Below are 19,594 nucleotides of genomic sequence, written 5' to 3'. Positions count from 1 at the left end.
GGTTACCGCCGATGAAACCGAATCTAAAAAATTTAGTGCACATAACGAATCGAATTTTATCACTATCGCTGTACGTATCCGCCACGGGCGCGCGGGAAAAATAGTCTGCTACTAAGTTATTACTGCTAGAAACATATTTCAGAGTAGGTATAGTTATATGCCGACAATATAATAGCGTACCTACCTCTGAAGACGTAAGGCTGTCGTGGCTGATATTCCGGTTTGGGGATTGAAGATCGAAACTAACGGTTTGTGGTCGGTTTTTAGAATAAGGGTCGGTTGCACCAAACTGTTCGTATCGTTAAAGAGTTCGCTAAATTTTTATGTATGGAAAGTTTCATAGTAAAGCGCCGGGGCGCGCCGGCTGCCGTTGATCTGTCTGTCATATGTGGTTGGTGCAACTGGCCCTAAATGGTTCGCTACAGCCGTATAGATATTGATGAAAACGCTTTACAGCGAAAATCAAGGCTGCCGCCTCTTTCTGGATCTGACTATAGTTACGTTCGCTGGAGGTGAAGGAGCGGGATACAGTACAAACGCCAGCGATCTCTCCTGTCCGTCGGCGGCTCGTTGTGCCAAAAGAGCGCCCAAGCCCCCGGGTCCAGCGTCAGCGCTGAGAACCAGCTGCGCGCTGGGCTCCAAGTGTGCCAGCACGCGTTCCGAGGCCAGCTCACGCCGCATCGCGCGCACTTCCATTCAGCTCCTGCACGTAACAGCTCGTGTAAGTACCAGTAAAGATACGGTTACGTTAAACATTAATTAGTAATAGGCAATTTTTTTTTTATTCCTGTTCTTTAGATCATTTTAAGAAACTTTATTTTCGAATCCAACAAACTTTCTGTCCGGAAGTAGGTAAAAAAAAATAGTAAAATAAAACCGGGCAAGTGCGAGTCGGACTCGCGCATGAAGGGTTCCGTACCATAATGCAAAAAAAAAACAAAAAAAAAGCAAAAAAAAAAACGGTCACCCATCCAAATACTGACCACTCCCGACGTTGCTTAACTTTGGTTAAAAATCACGTTTGTTGTATGGGAGCCCCATGTAAATCTTTATTTTATTCTGTTTTTAGTATTTGTTGTTATAGCGGCAACAGAAATACATTATCTGTGAAAATTTCAACTGTCTAGCTATCACGGTTCGTGAGATACAGCCTGGTGACAGACGGACGGACGGACGGACGGACGGACGGACGGACGGACGGACAGCGAAGTCTTAGTAATAGGGTCCCGTTTTACCCTTTGGGTACGGAACCCTAAAAAAAGAGCCGTTCTTGTTTGTTAAAAATAGTAATAGTATTTTTAGTTCGTAAACGTGACGAAAATAATATTTATAATGAGTCGACAATGGAATCAGTCAAAATATTAACACGGAAAATAACTAATTCAATAAATGGCGGGCCTCACGGATATACGTCGTAACTTGATATAAAAGTAATAATTAGGTCTTTGATTGAATTACCATAAAACTACCTCATTAAGCTATTTATCCGAGAATCCGACATCAATATTATTTGTATCACTTGTATATATATTTACGCCTTAAACATGCTAGAAAAAATGGTTATAGATATAATTTCTTGCAGACTTTGTTCTGATAACGTTCAAAGTGATATTCAATACATAATCACACAAAAATATGGTCAATGTAATAAATATGTGCATTTTAACAAATGCGCTAAATGAAACTACCAAATTTGAACTCTTTGCGCTAATGCTAAGGATTACATTTCCTTGCGGCGCGCGGGGACAGTTTCAATGCGGGCGGTGGCGGGAGTTCGTGCCAAGGACGCGTGGATAGTATGTAGGTAAGTATGTACTTACCTACAAGTTGCTACAAGTGACAGGCCAATTCGAACGTGCGCGGGCGTCTCGCTCGCACCAAATATTTGTGCGGCCAAGTCTGAGCAAAATGAACGCGCGCGTGAATGATAGCTGATTAAAAATAACTGATATCATTTCCAATATTATTGGTTGATGTTCAAATTATATTCGTAATTATATACGTCAATTATGACCCACTACAAAAATAAAAATTGCGCATGACTATCTATCGTTCTTATTTAATTTCAGAATGGCATAGTGTGGAGTGGCATTATAAAAGGAATACTTATTATCGTAGTCATTTGACAGTTTTGGTGACACTTTCGCATTCTGTCACAGCGAAGTGTGTAGGCCCACTCTTTAATTTGATATTAACGTCTATCCAACAACTTTGTGAGTAGAAAAAGGCGCGAAATTCAAATTTTCTATGAGACAATAACCCTTCGCGCCTAAGCGTCTGTAGACTTTTTTTTTCAACAAACGTATTATATTGACTATTTCGTGCTCTTTCAATTCATAGTTTACGTTCCATAATAAGTATAACATAGTAAGTTCCATAATAAGTATAACATAGTATAATAAGAGTCGACGTGAAATATATGTTTACACTTTTGCACCTTACTCCTTTGCAATAAGGCGAAAAGTACGGCTTTAATAAAACGCTAATTAAATAACTTACCATATTCGGAACCTAAGAATAAATAATAGTGCGAGTGGCAACACTGTCGTAGGGGGCTATTCATAAATTTAAGTCATTTCAAATTTGGGGGGGGGGGGGGGGGTCTGGACATCGGATGATGGTAGCATGACGCAGGAGGAAACGGTGTCATTCGAAGCATGATTTTTTGATGATTTTAGGGGGGGGGGGCGACAAAAATCGTCAAAAATAGATGACGTCATGTATGGACAGCCCCTAGGTCGTATTGTCTTTTGCTAGCATATACCTCCCTCTCTCCCCCACACTCCTACCACACAGGCAGGTTGCTTTGTCAGTCATACAAGACAAATTTTCAAGTCATTGTCTCAAAATTATACATATTTGCACAATGCAGGATTAAAACTTTAGGTTCCGAATAGAGATGCACCGGATATTCGGTTACTATCCGGTATCCTATCTCGCCCTTATTTTAATATCCGGACGGATACCGGATACTAAAATAAGGGTACTAAATAACTATGCTTGATATCGGAATATAATCGTACTCGATTATTATTTTAAAATAATTTAAACGTTCCATTCACTAGCTCGCGCACTAATTTCGTACCTAGTGATAGACCTATATACCGCGCGAAAGTTCATTACGAAACAGGCCAAAACTTCCACAATGCGCACCTGAAAAATCTGAATATTTCCGCCGGCCGAATATTCGGCGGCTGAATACCGAATATTCGGCCTATGGTCAGGCCGTACATCCGGTATCCTGTATGCGGCCAAACAACTATCCGTTGCATCTGTAGTTATTTAATTAGCGTTTTATTTTTGTGTAAATGCTGTCATTAAACAGCTGTACCGATATTCGGAACCTAAGAATAATATTGAAACATGTTTGTTATCGCCTGGTGGTGGGAAGACGCCAAACCAATGTGATTATACATATCCTATGATATACTTATTATGTGTATGTAATATAATTATATTATGAGTGTTTAATTAATTATGTAGTACGTACACCCTTTATTGTAACACCTGTGAGGAGAGAGATATTTAGTAAAGTATACAATTTGATAGGTACATTTTGTAAAATTAACATTTATTGTATTTATTTATTTATTTCAAATAACAAATTGCACCTTACAGCTAATGCCAAAGCGGCACAATTTGGAACACATTAACAACATAAAGCATTTTTAACATTATTTATAACAATACAATATACAGCTAAGACACATGTATTCATTATGGTATGCTACTCTTAGGCATCTCTCTTTCTAATATCCTCTTGCACTTTCACATCACTATTCCGGATCGTTTTTATTTGCTAGATAATTTAACGGACAACTATAGTACATTATAGGAGAGGACGGAAAACCGCTAAAAGATGGACGAGTGAGTTTGAGGGCCGACACGTTGGTGGAGGTCCTCGAATAATACGACTCCATCTTTAGCGTTACGAGGCATTACATAGTGGTTTTCACGACTACTGCGAGGAAATAAGGAAACATTTGGATAACTATAAGTACTAGCCCGCGATTTCTCTGGTAGCAAATTACTAGCCACTGCCTGTGCTGTCTCTTGAATTTCGGTAGGCGTCAGCGTAAGAATATCATTTTCTTCACTAGAAGAACTCATTTTTATAGCGAGCGTAGATACGTGTTTCTTATATTTTATAGTACTATCCAATTCAGTGAGAATTTTCCGATCCCGCCTTTTTTCTTTTTTATTACATTTAAGAGGCGTTTTTATGTTGTTTGCTTCAAACCGACTCTAAACTTAGAAGCGTTTTTGCTAAAAAACCACAAACAGCTACAAAAGTAAAAAACGCCTTAAGCGTGAATCGAATGAACTGACTGAATGAATGAATAGTTTGACATTTCGTTTTTTTTTAAACAAGAAATTGGTCCTATAAATAACCTAAATTTATTTTTGAAGGAAAAAGTTGCGCCAAAAAAGACCTTTTATTGATTTTTATGTTTTAAATTATACTCATTGCTGTAGCGAACTGTCACCAATGACAGATGATGATAATAATGAAACATTGTAGTAGTGGTGGTTCAGGTGCTACAGCTATTGCGTACTTTCCAGCTTGGTTTTAGACCATCTATTGCCACATTTCCGAACAGTGGCGTGAAAAATTTAATTATTTATTTCACACCAGCTCGGAAAGGCTTACTTTGCACTTCAAAAACTGAGAGCAAAGTTTCATTTTATTCACAAGTGAGGCAAAGGAATCAAATGCAAATTTTGAGTTGTTTTCTTATGTTTGCTGGTAGAATTGACTTTTAAATCATAAATATTTAATAAAATTCATTTGTATTTGATTTTGTATGATATTTTTACATTTAATATTTGCTTTGGGTTGGTGTGGTGAAACATTTTGTGTTTCACTTGGGGCAAATTTTGTTTAACCCTCGTGCTTTGAAACCCTCGCAACGCTCAAGATTCCATGTTTCGAATGTTTTACTTGCTCAAGTATCAATATTAGCACGAGCGGTTAAACAACAACTTTGCCCCCTTGTAAAATAAATAACTATTTCAATATAGTCAGCTAAACTGAGGTACAAATTCAAAAACTCACCAGCAGTTTAGCTTCACGACCTTCCAGATGGAAAAACAGCAAGCCAATGACTTGAAAATTTGCCTTGTATAACTGACAAAGCAACCTGCCTGTGTGGTGGGAGTGTAGGAGCGAGGGACGTATATGCTAGAAAAGGGCAATACGACCTACGATAGTGTTGCCACTCTCAATTAGAAATGCAATGGATAGATGTTTGGTCGGATACCGGATATTCGGCCTGACCGTCGGCCAAATATTCGGTATCCGACCGCCGAATCTTCGGCCGGCGGAACAATAAAAAAAATAAAAAATCATTTATTTCAGACCTTGGTTCATACACTTACACCAAAAAACTAATTAACTACAAACTAAATTTAACAATACCTACATTTCGGTTTTTAGGTGCGCATTGTGCAGGTTTTAACCTGTTTCGTGGTGAACGTTGGCGCGGACTCATTTCTATGTTCGAAATGAGTAGGTACCTACGCGTGCAAGTGAGTGGATGTTTAAATTGTTTTGAAATAATAAACGAGTAATGTACAATAGGACCGTGACTGTTTCTTAAATCCAATTTGTTTACTCTGAAATCAAGCAAAGTTACTATCCGGTATCCGGCCGGGTATATTATTCTGAGGTTCCAAATATGGGTACAGTTGTTTAATTGTTGCTTAATTTGGAGATTGACCCCAATTTCATTTCTGATCAAATCGGTCGATTTGATCATCCCGTCTGGACTTCACTTAACAGCCGTAACACATTACCGCGCCGTTCAGGGTCACTGTGCGCCAAACCATAGCCTGATGTCATGTAGGTATGTATAATGTACTTAGTCCAAAATTATGTTATTTACTAATTATGTTATTTATATGCGCTGAAGCGCGGAAGCGCTGGTGGCCTAGCGGTAAGAGCGTGCGACTTGCAATCTGGAGGTCGCGGGTTCAAACCCTGGCTCGTACTAATGAGTTTTTCGGAACTTATGTACGAAATATCATTTGTAGTAAATTCATTTGATATTTATCAGTCGCTTTTCGGTGAAGGAAAACATCGTGAGGAAACCGGGCTAATCCCAATAAGGCCTAGTTAACCCTCTGGGTTGGAAGGTCAGATGGCAGTCGCTTTCGTAAAAACTAGTGCCTACGTCAAATCATGGGATTAGTTGTCAAGCGGACCCCAGGCTCCCATGAGCCGTGGCAAAATGCCGGGATACCGCGAGGAAGAAGGAAGAAGGAAGAATGGTTATTTATATGCATTAAACGTTAAATCTGAACCAATTCGATTACTATTCTATAGTGAAACACATTCAGCTTGACTATAAAAAGCGCGGCAAATTTAAAACATGTATAAGTAAAAAGCATTTAAGGTTTCAATAGCGCTCAGAGACCTGACTTTTATCTCGATATCGTCATTTTCTAGCGACAAATCCATTATCTATACAAAACTGTCGCAAAAATGTTATCGCTTCTATATCGTGGTACAGGATAGGATGGAGCCATATACTTTACTACTTGCTTGCAAGTATCGTAATTAAACAGTGCTAAGTAGTTAAATACGCGCAATGTATTTTTATGTCATAAATAATGTATTTATTTAATGTTAATTTAGTATTCATTATAGTATGTATATTGTTTTATCCACAAATATGAATAATTGTAGTTAATTTACCAATAAAACATAATTTATACGGCCACAAATAAAATATGAAATGCTTCTAGAGTCTGTTTGGTTATTTCTACATGGAAACGAAGTCATTTCAAATTATAAAAACATTAACTGAACACCTTATTGCCGCCTGCAATCACCGCTCGCCGCTCAGCTATCCGCTGTCGTTAATACCACGGCCTTACGTTTTATGACACTGAGTCGCGTCAGGGGAGCGACACGGTTCGGTGCGCTTGCGTTCAGTCGAGTTTTGGAATATTACTGCAAATTTTTGTTGTTTATTAATTTGTTGGTTATTGTTGTTTCTTAATTTGTTGGTTATGGTGTCGACTTTTATTGCCCTAGTCGCCAAATGATGTTACTAGTGAAATTTTAACCGACACCACATGGTAAAAATAAGTTTAACAATACTTACTTAATTAAAAATCGAATAAAAACGGTATTTCTAATACATAACTTATATTTTTTGCTATTCAATTAAAGAGTACTAACAAAATCCTAACTCAATTAATTAGTACAAATATTTTAAGGTTTGCGATTCCTGCTCGGCCTTGCGTCGCAAGGTGCCCGGTACCACTGTATTGCAGCAATAACTAGAAATGCTTACTTTGGGGAATATTAGCAACTGTCGTTTTTGATAATTAAATTTTAGTGGTGAGGGGTGGTACTTAAATGACTGCTATTGAAACCTTAAATGGTTTAAACTTAGACGGAATGGTTTAGACGGAAAGCCTGCAATTACGTAAAATTTACTTTCTTATTTACAGCACTCTTGCCCAGATTAAAGCTGATAATTAGTTCGAATCTAGTCTCCCATATTTTTTACGTTCACTGGTACATATGGTTTGACCGAGTAAATAGTAAATATACTAAATACTTTTTTAAATATTCGCGCTCGGGGCGATGGAAGTTTCATCGTTCCGTCGCCCCGCTCCATGCAACGACCAATCGCGTTAGCTCGCTGGCTCGTGCGCGGCAACTTTAAAGCAACGATAACGTTTTTGATGGTTTTTTGTGTTACGAATCATATTTCAAGCCGATTTTTACAGTATTCGACGAAAGAGAACTCATAATAAAAATCCCATATGATATTGATCTATTACCATTTTTAACCAGGCAATTAATGCACAACCCCATAAAACCTACCATACGGTATTATTTAGTGTACGATTAAATTGCAACGCTTGTACTTATTGTAATTTGGAAATAATGAGAGAAAAATAGCCTATTACCATTTTTGAGGACGGAAATATACTGAATTTAATAATAACCGTAGGTTACTTACTTTAAATGTAGGATACAGAATTATTTTTTGTGTGATTCATGCTTAATGTCATAAAGCAAATATTTCTCTATGAGTATAAATTTAAAAAATGTTATTAATATTTTTTACAAACTTTCTGTGATTTTTTATATTTTTACATTTTTTTTTAAATACCTAAATGTAATATATTTATTTGGATTATGTGTCGACGTAATCACTAGATTTATTATCTGTCCCATACACCGAAAATTTCAGCTATTACTAATTATTTCCATTCCGCCATACTAGCCGAGCGTACCTTTCTTGGCCTAAAGGGACTCATTAACGCGGAAGCATTAGGAATACATGATCAAACGAACTTCAAAGTGAAGTTCGATCAGTATTATATGAGTAAGCTTCATTCGAAGATATAAAAACCAGGTAGTCCTTTAACCTACTAGGCAACTCATCGCATGTTTAAAGTGGGTAGAAAAAACTTTAACTCGAACAGGTCTATCCCCACTTTTCCACCTAGCCTTGGTGGGTAGTAAAGCTTGCCGCCATTGCTCATTATTTTTAGAGACTATAAGTACTTTCTAAAGCAAAACTTTCTTTCTGGGTCTATGGGAGGGAGGGAAATTATATCTTCGAATGAAGCTTACTCATATAATACTGATCGAACTTCACTTTGAAGTTCGTTTGATCATGTATTATATTTCTTAAGCTTCATTCTTCAGATATAAAAACCAGGTAGATGTTAAGAGTTGAAAGTTTTGCTGCATTTCGCATGCAATAAAAAACTAAATTTTTATCCAATTATCATCATATATTTTGAAAAAATAGTTATAGGTACAATTATTCAACTATAATAACAGTTAATCGTCATCCGGAAGGCAAATGGCTCTGGCAAAATTGCCTTCATCAATCAATTGGCGATGGTAAAATCTAGCGAATGTTTCTGATGTTTTCGACCAGCCTGCAGCTTTCCGGATAGCATCGAGCGAAATGCCCGCGCGGTGTGCGGCAGACGTCGCAGCATGACGCGTGCTATGTGCGCTAAATGTTGCGACGTCAATGCCGCTCTCGCCAAGCACTTGCTTAATCCACCTGCTAATGGATTGAGCAGATGCGTTTTTGTAAGGTCTTTTAAATGTTAATAAAAGATTTTGGACACTTTCATTTCTGAATTCTGATGTTACATAAAGATAATCTTCTATAACAGTCGCGGGGCATATGTTTCTGTTATCTTGAAAATATGGTAGAAACAAAATTGGTTGATCACGACCCGCGGCCGATGTTTTTATTATATCACGAATCATAATCTTAACACCATTTGGGCTTACATTAATATTTTCTATTTTAATTAATGAAAGTGTCTGTACTCTGTGGTAGAAGAGCCGGCCGCAAAATTTCTAACCGACTTGATACCACGATGAAATGCACAATGGTTTCCCAGAAAAGTTATGCTAAGTCCGAATTCGATAGTCTGCCACGGCGGAACTTGCCGAAAGTACGAAAAAGAAGGCCACTTCCGGTGCGAAAAAAGGGGCTGATTTAACCCATCTGATACCGAGATAGTAGTTATGGCAGCAGTTAGAAATTTACATGTAGACACAGAAAAGCGAAGTCTGCCACTATTTTTTTTGCCGGAAGTGCTTGGCAGACGCTCTCAAAGGTGACCATCGGGACCCCTAAATTAACCCATCTGATACCACCATGAAACCAATGCCAGTCGGTAGGTATGAACTCTCATGTCAGGAATATATAAGTCTGCCAAGGCTTTTCCTGCCGAAACACCATGGCAGACGAGATTATGTAAGCAAGGTCGCCATCGGTTACCCTACACTAACCCATCTGATACCACCATGAAACCAATTCCATTCGGTAGGTATGAACCCCCATTTTAGGAATATATAAGTCTGCCAAGGTTTTTCCTGCCGAAACACCTTGGCAGACGAGATTATAAGCAAGATGACCATCGGTTACCGTACACTAACCCATATGATACCGCCATGAAACCAATTCCAGTCGGTAGGTATGAACCCTCATTTCATGAATATATAAGTCTGCCAAGGCTTTTCCTGCCGAAACACCTTGGCAGACTAGATTATGTTAGCAAGGTGTACATCAGTTACCCTACATTAACCCATCTGATACCTCCATGAAACCAATTCCAGTCGGTAGGTATGAACCCTCATTTCGGAAATTTTTAAGTCTGCCAAGGCCTTTCCTGCCGAAACTCCTTGACAGACGAGATTATGTAAGCAACATCCGCATCCGTGGGACCGGTATACGTGATTACTGTAGGCTTATTTATTACTTGCTTTTACATATTTGTATATTATTATGTTATTAATGAAATATATTTATAATTTATTAAACCTATACCTAATACATTGGGAATTCATTACCTGCATACGGCAGTAGTAGGGAGTAGTGGGTGAGTTCTGGCTCACTTAGCCAGGCCAACAGTCCCTCCCCCTTTTTTCCCTTGTTGAGGCCCTGCAACCTTACCTTGAACCCAACCTAATGTCATTTGTAGCTCGATTCTAACCTAATCTGTTTTTATTGCTTTTAGAAAATATTCTAATAACAATTATCTACTTTCGCAAAGTTAAATGTTGAATTCTTTATTTCGCAAAATGGAATTTCAATGTGACTATAATGTATGTGCAATCTACTTAGAAACTGGGTTTAGAAATATAAAAACACACATTTTATATAGGATAATAAATTTATTCAAGTAATATTCTGAACATATATGATATAGTAACATCATTACTTATTCTGTGTACAGTGGAAAAAACATGCAAGTTGACATTTTTCGTTTTAAAATAAAGATAAACTAAACAGTATTTGCCACAAACTGATGTAAAAAAAACTTTGCAGTTGTTGATTACAATACCATATCTTAAGGCCCCAGTACACAATGGGCCATCGCCGGCCATTCCAAGGGACGCATTTATGCGTTAGAGGGAGCAAATGATATTGCTATCTCATTCTACCGCATGGCTGCGTCCCTTGGAGTGGCCGGCAATGGCCCATTGTGTACTGGGGCCTTTACAATTTCTCTCCATGAACATTTTATGATACCCAACCAACCTTCCGGTTTTCGCCCGAATGAATTAAAATATTCACCAACACCATTGACATCAATATAAATGGCTATCCGATGTCAGCCAGGTTTAAAATCCGGATCTAAATTGATAATAAGCAATTTAAACAGGTGAACAGGTAGCTGAACAAACATTGGCATTTTGTTGGCTGCAAATACATTCGATTCCACGCCTATATTCATTTTACTCATATAGTGTTACACAGAACTCATTTGCTGTCAAGAATTACCGACAATTGTCATGTTTATTTATTTATTTATTTATTTAAACCTTTGGGAAACAAACAGGCAAAAACAACACATATAGTAAATCAGATAACACATTCACAAGCCACACAGTTTCCACTAATGAATAATAACAGTTATGTTGCTCAGAATCTAACATTAAAACAATTCAAACTTAAACCTACTTTAACATTAATAGAATTTATTTACAACATGCATAACTCGAATACCTAACTTGAATTGATGTAATAACACACATAAAAACAACATGCGAACATTGGAAAGTATGATGTAACATAATTACTAATGGATATTATTTTTACCATTAACTGTACTTTTTATTGCAGAAACAAACTGTTGTAATGATAAATGAAATATATCAATATCAGAAAATTTTTCATTATAAGTTCTACACGCTCTAGCTAAAAAGCTATTTCTTGCATATGTAGTGCGCCCAAAGTCAATTGCAAAAAGGTTTGTGGAGCGAGTTCGCCGATTAGGACAGCGAATTGAAATTTTAGATAAAAGATTAGGTGAATCAATAAGGCCATGTAAGATTTTGAACAAAAAAATTTGATCTCTAATTTCTCTACGTGTTTGAAGAGACTCTAAATTGTCAGTGCTAAAAGATTTAAATTTATATTTCATTGTTCTAATAAATTTGTTCTGAATTTTTTCAATTGTGTGGATGTGAACATTGAAATGAGGATTCCAGACTGTAGTCGCGTATTCTAAGTTTGACCTAACAAATGCGTTAAATAGAAGTTGCAGAGTCTTAGGGTTTGTAAAATCCTTGCTTTGGCGGAAAATGAATCCCATCATTCTGTATGCTTTCGCTGAAATTTTGTCAATATGTGAAATAAATTGTAGTTCACTATCGAAATTTAAACCCAGATCCTTCACTTCAGATACAACTCTTAACGTTTTGTTATTTAAAGAATAATTATACTGTATTTTATTGCGTTTTCTTGTAAATGATATAGCACAGCACTTTTCTACATTCAGGTACAGCTCATTCATAGAACAATATAACGTCAGTCTATCAAGATCAGCTTGAAGTTTCATGCAATCATCGCTATTTTTTATAATACTATAAATTTTAGTATCGTCGGCATATAATAATAAATCAGAAAATTTGAAACAATCAACAACGTCATTAATGTAAATATTGAATAATAATGGACCCAAATGGGATCCCTGAGGTACGCCTGAAGATACGGGAACAAAGCTAGAAGTGTACCCCTTTATAGCAACTGCTTGCGTTCTGTCACGCAGGTAGGAGGTAAGCCATCTCAAAAGATTACCGTGAATTCCAAAAGTTTGTAATTTTTGAATAAGCAAAGAATGAGAAATTTTATCGAATGCTTTGGAGTAGTCGGTATAAATAACATCTACCTGATAGCCCTTATCCATTGCATTCGTCGCAAAATCAATCAACTGACATAAATTGGACTCAGTGGAACGTCTATTGATAAACCCATGTTGCTGATTTACCAATTTCGGTCGAACTGCGTAAAAAAGTGAATCGTAGATAATTTTTTCGAACAGTTTAGGGATAACCGACAACTTAGAGATACCCCGATAGTTTTTTATGTCATGTTTATTGCCACTTTTATGGATTGGAACTACGATGGATCTCTTCCAACAACATGGCAATGTCCCGGTCCTTAAAGAAAGATTGAATAGTAGGCATATGGGAAAAGCTAACCTTGCCCGACAGTTCTTTAAAAATATTGGATGTATTCCATCTGGTCCACAGCCTTTAGAAGTCACCAATCCCTTAAGGTAGCTTTCAACTAGAGAGGTAGTGATATTAACATTATTTATTAGGCAATTAGGAAACACAGTGTTATTTAATGCAATTGAAGTAGATTGGCAAGGTGCTTGAGAGTTAACATTATTGACGAAAACTGACTGAAAATAGGTATTAAATAAATCAGCGACTTCTTTGCCGCTATTACCAACACTATTGTCCAAGAAAAGTGTGTTGGGTATCCCGTTAACGCTCATCTTAGACTTTAAAAATGACCAAAAAGATTTTGAGTTATAACGAATGTTGTTTTCAGATCGTGAGATGAATAATTTGTAGCATGAATTTTCCATGGATTTAATCTTTGCCCTTAATTTTGAAAATGCTATGTAATCCGCGAGTCGTCCATAAATTTTCCATTTTTTATGGGTCTTTATTTTATTCTTAATCAATTTTATTAATGGTCGGGAGTACCATACGGGAAATTTATCTTGGCTAGAATTTATTATTTTAGTAGGGATCAGATCATCTATAATTCGGTTTAGAATATCATAGAAAGTATCCACAGCTATTTCTATGCTGTCTTCTGGAAGACAACGTTCCCAGTCCACTTTATCCAATTCTGCGTTTACAATGTCGTAGTCAGCTGCATAGAAACGCCGTACTATACGACGCGCTGGTTTTAAGTAATTATCACTCGACCCTATACAAGTCTGTCATGTTTCTTGTGACAATTGTCATTAGCTTCGCAAAATAAGTACTTAGTATTTGGCGATATAATGGAGTTTTTATTTTATTAACATGTTGGTGGCAAACAAGCACACCGCCCGTCTGATGGTAAGCGGTTACCGTAGCCTATGGAGGCCTGTAACGTCAGTACCAACTGTGATGTCGACAAGTGTCGCACCTGCCACCGTAGTGAAATAGAGGCCAGGCCCCAATTTCACATCGGTGACAGGTGCGACGAATTGTAAAATCACTATCGCTGACGTCACAGGCATCCATGGGCTACGATTACCACTTACCATCGGGCGGGCCGTATTCCTGTTTGCCACCATCATTGTATTATTTAAAAAAAACTTTATTATATCGGAAAAAACAGATATTTCTCCTGTGAAGTTTCTGACAATTGTCAAAGATCTAGAAGAATTGTAGGTAATTCTTGACAGGTAATGAGTTATATGTCGGAATTTCGTGACAATTGCAGTGTTTCTGTGACAATTGTCATAAACTTAGCAAGAGAAATATCTGTTTTTTTCCGATATCATAAAGTTAAAGTTAAAGTGCGGGAATGACGAACAAAGCAAAATCCTATACAAAAAGTGTGTTAAGCGAGCCCGAAGGGCGAGCTTCAGGCCGGGAGGCCGAAGGCCGACCCCGGCGGAGGGCCGAAGGCCCGGAGCCTCCACCCCGACTCCCAAAACGCGAGGCCGAAGGCCGAGCTGCGTGAATGCAGTTCCCCCAAGCGTTCTACAAAGTCAACTGTCTTGATAAGCGAAGCCGGCGGGCCGAAGGCCCGACGGCGAAGCGTCGAGGCTCGCGAAGGCCGAAGGCCGAGCTCCGCGTAGGGCCGAAGGCCCGAAGCGTCACACGAGAGGGGGAAGTTGGCCTACGGCCTTCGGCCTTCGGCCCGCCGTTTCGCTTGTCTAAGACACTTTTCCTATTGGGTCGTGTTTAAGCTCCAATTTCCCGCTTAGGCCCCGAAGCAAAACCAACCCTCCCAACTGTTTTAATAAGCGAAGCGGCGGGCCGAAGGCCCGACGCTGAGCTTCGAAACCCAGCGAAGGACGAAGGCCGAGCTCCGCGTAGGGCCGAAGGCCCGGAGCGTCCCTTACGAGTTCCCAAGCACGCGAGGCCAGGCCGAGCTGCGGGAATGTAGTGCTTTCACGCGGATCTTTTCGTCCTAGCAAAAGTACAACTTTATTTCTTTTACCCTTTGGAAAACAAACTACTACTACTACTACTACAACAAAAACAACAGCACAAACAACAATACATCAACAACAGCACCAACAACAAACTACAAGAAGACCGCGGGACCCTCGGGCCCCGCGCACAGGGCAAAATCTAGTCATACTATTTATTACCTCAGGAGCTACTAACACATACAGGTTGCTCCAAAGTAAAAAAATCGTAATTTGTTATGATACTTTGTATACTGGTTCTAAATACCATTGACGTGTAAAATTGTATTGATTTTATGAATGAATTATTGAATATTGAATATAAATACCCTAATGCATGGACACCCTGTATATCAACTTGAAAGAAAATGTTCAATATTTCTTTATAGTGCGACTCCTTAGCTCGATTTAGTATGGAGGTAGAGTCTGGCTAATAAAAGATGAACCTGCAAAAATGCGGTCCTGGTCTGACCCATCCTAAATCCTGTCCCATCCGGCAGAAAGCACGAAACTTGGCATGCAAACTTCAAACTTCAACATTTATTCAGCAAATAGGCCGCAAGGGCACTATAACACGTCAACATTGAATTTACATAAAAGCAAAAATAATATAACAATACATCAACAATTTTATAAAATACAACTAACTGCAACTATCAATTCAAACTAACGTAACTAACGTATTACAATTACTTAGAGATGTATACGGTCTCTTAATGTCGATTTACATTAAAGAAGCTATAATAATAATATAAAAAAATACGGGTATAAAAACACAAAAAAGAATCCATAATGTTTAGAGTTGTAAATGTCTATAAGTGTCAGAACTATAAGATTATATAGTTTATCAAATTATCCTTACAGATTATCCTCCAAGAGTCAAAATCCTGCATGCATATAGCTTTTTCGTTAATAAGAATAAATAGAAGTATAAACACGACGAGAAGTTAATATTTCCCCAACTTTTATATCCGTATTTTTAGTTGTTATACATTTTATGAAAACTATGAAAGCTACAATTAAAATGTCTAGAAGTATTGGAAAACATACTTCTCTTACCCTACCCACCTACCTAGTAAAATTCTCTACCAAATTGTCTTTGGAAGTATATTGTTGAATTTTTGCCCTTTTTTGGTACAAATTAGTAGTTTTTTTTTTCATACTTGCAAAGACAATATTGTAGAGAATTTTATGGAAAATATACTTTTTTTAGACATTATTATTGTAGCTTTCACAGTTTTCATGAAAATGTATAAAAACTAAAAATAGGAATTTAAAAGTGGGGGTGATGGGGGGGGAAATATTAACTTCTCGTGAGTTCTGTGTGAGGCATATATTATTATTTATTTCTTTAACGCTAATGCACATTACACAATAATTATTTTAAGAGCTTAAATAATCATTTTCATCATCGTCGGAGGTAAAATTATCACTGCCTTCGTCTTCACTATTAATAACTATATCATCAACATGCAACGGAGTAGGCTCTTCGTCGAACCACAAAGGTTCGTAGTGCCCATTATTTAACGTCCAACCATACTCGGTGGCACTAAGTTTCACACAATATTTTTGAGTGGCATTAAGCCACATGGAGGCAATATATGCTGTTCTCAGAATTTTCTGTTTAATTGTCTCCCAACACGGTGGTATTGTATTCGAATTATAAGTTTTAACTTTATTTAAAAAATGTTTTGTATTGTGGGAGGTTGCAAAACTTTTTTGAAAAAGTAGCAGTCGCGCTGAATTAACACTTTGGCAATTTTTAATACCATGCATAGAAACTGTAAACTCTTAAATTGCATTTGTGGTATGTTTGTCTGATAAATTGAATTGTTCATTTAAATTTTCGAATGCATATTGAAAATGTTTGTCTTTTTTTAACAAATTAAATGGTTTCACTTTTCCCTGGCGATAAAAGCTGGCGGTGTAATCACACCCAGTAAAGGCATGAAATGCTGGTAAAGCGCGACAAGATGTAGCTTTATTGAATTATATTGGAATGATATAAAGTTAGAAAGCAACTGTGAGATCCTCGTATTTCAGCCCGTACAAGATTAGAACATTGAGCTTTATTGCTTAATATAAAAGTCCAGTTTTAAATAATTGACCTGATTATGATACGTTATGACTAAAGTTCTTTGGTGAATAACATTGTCCGTCACACATGACGTCAGCGCGTTACGCGTTACGCGTTACGCTGTCTCGAGTTTATAATTTTTTCCCCACCTCAAAAAGTGCTCAGCGCTGCTAAAGAAATTTTCACTTCAAAAAGTTTTGAGATGTAATGTGAAACCAAGTCGGTTATTTTAATCAGTGCCAGGGGGTGTTAAAACAGTATCAATAAGATATCTTTAATTTGTAATTTTTAGCGAGTTTTAGCGGTGGGCAAAGTAATCCGGTGATTTGGCATCCATACCAACATTGCCCACCACCAAAAACGGATTAGGGTTGTCACTTTCATCTAATTTACCCAACTTCGCATGTAAAATAAGGTTATGTTTGTACACTAAAGTAAGTTTATAAATATATACTGTATTTAATTTGTCTTATTATCCTTTACTTAGATGTTTTATCCCGTTAACTAATGAAAAACACAGCAAAAATCATATTTTTGGCCATTAAACTATTGTAACAGATTTTCTCAAAAGTGACAACCCTAGCCTTTGTAAAATGCTTAGGCGAGCCTTATATGGAAATGAGCAAAAACGGGTAGGCAACATTGCCCAGCAAATTTATTTAAAAGTTTTTACACTTATCGCTAAGTTATTAACAGGGAATGGTAGGATTGCCCAAAACCAGTGATCCTTAGACATCATCATCATACGAGCTGTATTTGAATACCAAATTGACGTGGGCAATGTTGGCGAAAACTCCGGATATCTTTGCCCACCCTCTATAACGCAAAAAAATGGGTAAAAACACGATAAAAATATTTTTTCTTCAAATAAACTGATGCGTTTGATCACAATGGACGTGCTGAGCAAAAAAAGAAATTACGATGTGTTTTTTTTTTTGAGAAATTCGTGTTTTTTTTTAAATGCGGGCAAAGTTGGTGATAATGACCGGTACCTACTCTTCGAAGGCCGCAAAAATATATGACATGCTCTTATGGTTCTACAAATAAGATCGTGTCAGATATTTTTGCGGCCTTCGTTGTGTGTTGTGTAACATAAATTGCAGGTGACTGTATATTAGGAATAATTATTTTATTTAGTTTCAACGAAAGTTTCAAGTTTAGTACGAAAATACTTCAGATATACAATATGCACAAAATGTAGACCTAATCGAAATAAAACATTGCTTTTTATAGTAAATTTTTTTTAAAAACATTCGATACATAGGTATACATAACAATAACCAGGCCACAGCGGTATTGGCCTGTAAGCTTTATCTCAGTCTCCAAAGCCGCAAAAACTCGCTAGTACTTCGTGCTGGTCTAGCCGTTATTTTTTCTTGAAGATTTTCAGAGAACAGCACGTACACGCATTATACATATAGACGGAACGAACGGCATAATCATAATCATTTATTCGTCGCAATCCATGGTATTACAGATCTAGGTACAAGACTTTCAGGTATTACTTATACGAATTACATAACGCTTCCTGTTAATAGGCAATATTTTAAGATAAAAGTTCTATAATATATTACAAGATTACAATTGTCATCAAAATTAATTGACGTACAGAAGTCAAATACGTTTTTAAAATGACGCAAAATGAAAATTAATCCCAATCAGTAAAGGATGAGTCTTTAAACTTTTTTCATTTTAAGCGAGTTTTGATTTGAAGGAACATAATACTTAAATTCGACTGTAATCGTATTGTTTTAAGATAGTTTACTGAGGTTTTCAACCATTATGACCCGTAAATAACAGCAAATCAAATTTAAAGGAGACGCGAGCTGATATTTATGTACCCTATTTTTTGAAATACAATTTATCTACTGGTATACTTTCTCGTGTGCGTATATGATTTAATGTCAAATCAAGCTGTCATTTTTATTTGAAGAATTATACGTGTGCTCCGGTGCAGCCCCAGCGGGCATCTGACTTGAAGAAGAATTTTGAGTGATGTCGTCAATGTATGGAAATTGTTCGAAGGTTTACATTTGAGATTGAATTTCTGTGTTGTCTTTGTGAGTAAAAATATAAATCTTGAATTGTCTAGCTTTCAAAATCACACAATAATTCAATTACTGTCAAAGACAAAATTGTTTTGCTTCTTTCTCAAACGGAACTCCATATTTTGATATTTTGATACTTTTAGTGTCGATTTGTAGAGAATAACAGCAAATTAAAAATATAATGGCATGAAGAGTCGGTACACGGTTTCTTCGTGAACAAATTTACGTGTAATAATAATAATTATAATCCGCCCACGGCTCCCGCTACCGGTGGTATAGTGCGACGCATGAGATGGACTCGAGACATGAACGAGAATGTCATGCGCGCCTATTATAGGGTTACAGAGGGGGGAACACAGCTGTCCGCCTACCGTTCGAGAATACTGCCTCTGTTTCAGACTCTTGAACCCACCATCACCGTGTCGGAGCAGCGATTATCGGATCAGGTGCGCGTCATTCAGCGGCTAAAGCGCTTGGATGACGCGACACTTGATCGGCTTCGCCAGGAGGCTCTCTCTGCTCGCGCGGACTCCATCTC

General features: G+C 37.4%; 1 pseudogene; it reads right to left on the bottom strand.

Moving 5' to 3' along the window:
- Positions 1–687: 687 nt before the first annotated feature.
- Positions 688–19,594, bottom strand: part of LOC134805766 (uncharacterized) — a 55,421-nt pseudogene continuing 36,514 nt past the window's right edge.

Source organism: Cydia splendana, unplaced genomic scaffold (genome assembly GCF_910591565.1).
Source record: "Cydia splendana unplaced genomic scaffold, ilCydSple1.2 scaffold_57_ctg1, whole genome shotgun sequence".
In the NCBI taxonomy this organism is placed as follows: Eukaryota; Metazoa; Arthropoda; class Insecta; order Lepidoptera; family Tortricidae; genus Cydia; species Cydia splendana.
The sequence above is the reverse complement of the archived record's forward strand: the minus strand, read 5'-3'. Positions and strand labels throughout refer to the sequence as shown.